This window comes from Bactrocera neohumeralis, chromosome 5, assembly GCF_024586455.1.
Source record: "Bactrocera neohumeralis isolate Rockhampton chromosome 5, APGP_CSIRO_Bneo_wtdbg2-racon-allhic-juicebox.fasta_v2, whole genome shotgun sequence".
Lineage (NCBI taxonomy): Eukaryota > Metazoa > Arthropoda > Insecta > Diptera > Tephritidae > Bactrocera > Bactrocera neohumeralis.
In genome coordinates, this window is record NC_065922.1 from 31,423,904 (window position 1) to 31,427,534 (window position 3,631).

At 35.3% G+C, this 3,631-nt stretch overlaps 1 non-coding gene across 1 annotated transcript; it reads left to right on the forward strand.

The window, feature by feature from the left end:
• The first annotated feature begins 3,157 nt into the window (after window positions 1-3,157).
• Window positions 3,158-3,229, forward strand: Trnah-gug (transfer RNA histidin (anticodon GUG)). Its single transcript has one exon. It is a non-coding gene; the product is annotated as a tRNA-His (tRNA).
• Window positions 3,230-3,631: the final 402 nt, after the last annotated feature.

Here is a 3,631-nt window from a genome sequence, read left to right on the forward strand (position 1 = left end):
TACAGTTTCCATTTCCACCGCACAACGATGGTTTCAACGTTTTCGCTCTGGTGTGGAGGTGGTCGAAGATGCGCCACGCTCCGGAAGGCCTGTCGTCGAAAATTGCGATAAAATCGTTGAATTGGTCGAAAGAGACCGGCATAGTAGCATCGGTCAAGAGCTGGGCATGAGTCATCAAGAATTCATTTCAATTTCAATAAAAAAAAATTCAATAAAAATACCGCAAGACTTTTTTGACAACCCATTATAAAGTATATTATGCCGATTTTTGACACCATTAATGGGTTTCACGGTCTTATTAAACGCCTCTGGAATATTGTCGTAAATTTTCAAGTTGATCTGTGTAATAGTTTCGGAGATACAGCCTTGAGAGCTTGTGCGCTCGAGGTTAGCTGGCTAAGTGTTTTTCTCGAAACTATGTTTTTGAAATCGGTTAGAAAAATTTCTCGAGAACTACTCAACCGATTCATGAAATTTTACACAGGTCTTTAAGATACAATTCTTAAAGATTTGAACGAAAGATTTTTTTTTATTTACAACTATTTGAAAAAATAAAATGTCGCGAAACTTTCACAAAAAATCTCATTTTTTTTGGAATATTGTCTGCTATTCAATTTTCAGTTTTTTTCGTCCAAGTTCTCAGCTAACGTTTTAGATGATCCAGTAAGGAGTTATCCTGCCAACGCGGCGCATCTTTTTTCAGAGGGCTCACCGGAAGTGATGTCGCAATGGCCGAGTTTAAAATATGTTTTCCAAAAAAGTTCAGAGTTTCTTTTTTAATAGTGTATGTTTATAGCAACAACAAATTCTATATGTTTTATTTGTTTTATATGAGAAAAAAATTGTCGATGAAATATTGTTTTTGACCCAAGAAAACTTATGTAACCTCTTAAAATGACAAGTAAGGAAAATTAAAATCGGCTGTAACCGAACATGTCCTACTCTTGTGACTTGCCAGCATCAAAGCCAGGGGAATTTCTTCAAAAATAAAGGTTTGCGGTGTTATATAAGGTCTAGAGCAAGTTTTCACCATTTTTTTAGCCGATACATGCGGTATTTTAACTGGATTTTTGAGAGTCTTTTTGCTAGGTATAAGGGGACTAAGGGACTTATTCATCTGATTCAACGAATACACGAACATATTATTATCAGATATGGATTCTCTATGAGTTTTATAATGCAATCAATGTATATCCCACAAATTGACCAATATTTTCGATACAAAGTTTGCAATTGGAACTTTGATACATACATTCGGTAGCCTGAATCGTTTCGATCGCACTAAGCGCACTATTTGGACAAAGTTTTATCCCGATATATTTGTGGGTGCGTGATTTGCGTACTGAAAATTGAAAACATCAAAGTAAAGTTAGACTTGTGTTTTATTAGAAGTAGGCGTGGTTGTGGTTCGATTTCGTACGTTTTCACACTAGAACTTAGGAATGTTGAGATAATAGTTTGTACCAAATCTGGTCGATATCGGTCGGTTAGGTCCTTAGATAAGGGTTTTGAACGAAAAGTTGGCGGTAAAACGTGTACCGTTCAATTTTTATCCTGGCTCCTTTAAAGTAGTGATTCGCGATATTTCACTACAGGTAATATTTTCACTGTGATTGAAAAACCTGGACGGCGGTGGGTTTTAGATCTAACTTTCAACCTTAGCCTTTTTCTCCCAGACAACACTCTTCAGATATCAAGCTAATCCAATAGCAACTGCTAACAGATCTTGTATTTTGATGGGAATCAATAAATATAGACCTTAAATAATAAAAAAAAAGGTCAACCACATTTGCATTTTTTTTTTTTTTTTGTATGGAAACATGAATTTTTTCTTTATGTCTTAGAGTAGATTTTTAGTTAATGAAGCAATACCATCCGATCAAATATGACCTAGACTGGCTCATTTAAATTGCGTGGCTCAAAGAATTCAGTATTCAACGAAACTTGCTCATGAGAGCCGACTATACGCCACCTGTTAATAACGGTGGCATCGAAACATTAAAAAAGTAGTGCTGGAAAATCGTCGTGAGTATCAGAGAGATAGAAAAGGATCTGAACAACTCTTATGGATCGACTCAACAGTTTTTGGTTAATGTTTTGGGTATGAAGCGTGTAAACGCCAAATTCGTACCAAAAGACTAGACTTTTTTGCAAAACTGACGTCGAGTAGCGGCCGCAAACATGGTTGACGACATAGCTGGAGGCCCTACATACATCAAACGCATCATTACTGACGAAGAGACAAGTCGTGTCGCATAAGCATCTAATGACGCTCAAAAATGAGCAGATATCGGAAAAAAAAACTGAAAGCTCGCCACATGAGTATCAAAAAGTATATTAATGGTTATTCTGCTTGTCCGAGACTCAAAGTCTCTAATGAGTCAAGTAGTGATTAAGAGTTGTCATGCCTGGATTGATTTACGAGCCTATTTGGAAGGTTTAATAATGATTTGTATTAAAATAAGTGAATATGAAGTTTTTTTTTGGCTGTATGAGTCCACATTATGACCAAATATTGTCCAAATAGGACCAAACCAATTCAAGCTCCCAGATACTGAATATATGGATAAAAGTTCAAATTGCAAAATTTTAATGTGGTAAAAATAGTTTGAATGACAAATGATCAAGGTACCAAAATATTGATACCCTAGGGCTAGAACTAGGTTTCATTGTAAAAGGATAATATTTTTAAAGAGAAAAAATATTTCCAAAAGGGGAAAGTCGGTTCGTGCAACTTTAAAGTAAAATATTATATGAAGCTTTCTGAAAAATTCTGTCCAAAACATCATTCGGTCTCCAAAAGGCGGTAATATAAAAATACATTAAAGTTTTCGTAATAATGAAAGCAATTTTTCTTATTTTTAATTCAGTTTCAACAAAAACCTTACTTCTGTGTCTATTTCTATGCCCACCAAATATGTATCACGCCACAATTGCAGTGTGCCTCACAGCTTCATAGCCTTTCACTTTTCTAATGACTTAATTTTCCACGCTTGTAGTTGGACTCAATTGAATTGTTGTTTGGTTGATTTAATGGATTTACATACTTATTTAGAGCAGGTTTCTTTTACTATACTTTTTCATATTTGCATTTGCTTATACGATTTTGGCTGGCTGAATGCGAGTATTTAATGTGGTTTGAGACAAGCTTCCAACAGCCGTGATCGTCTAGTGGTTAGGACCCTACGTTGTGGCCGTAGTAACCCAGGTTCGAATCCTGGTCACGGCAGTGCTTCTCGGGAGCATTGTCACGGATGGAAGCAGTTTTTTGTTTATATTTTTGGAAAATTTTATAAGAAGAATGATCAACAGGTTTAAGAAGAATAAAACATATGTATGTAATTGCATTTTTGAAATTCAAATTTTAGTCAGGGCAAATATCCACGATCTTACTTTATTAGATTTATAGTTATGAGATTAAATTTTTGGTTTGGGATATATAAAAGCAAATATTAAAGATTCAAGTGGCAACATAAGTAGGTGGTATTACAGATGAGCGGAATTAAACCATTGTCACACCTACAAAACGCCGTTAATTGAAAAACTCTGAAGTGTTATACCTCAACTCCAAATTAAAACACAAAACTAAACAGTTACTAAGAAGTGATTGAGTGAAGAAAGTTCGCCACCC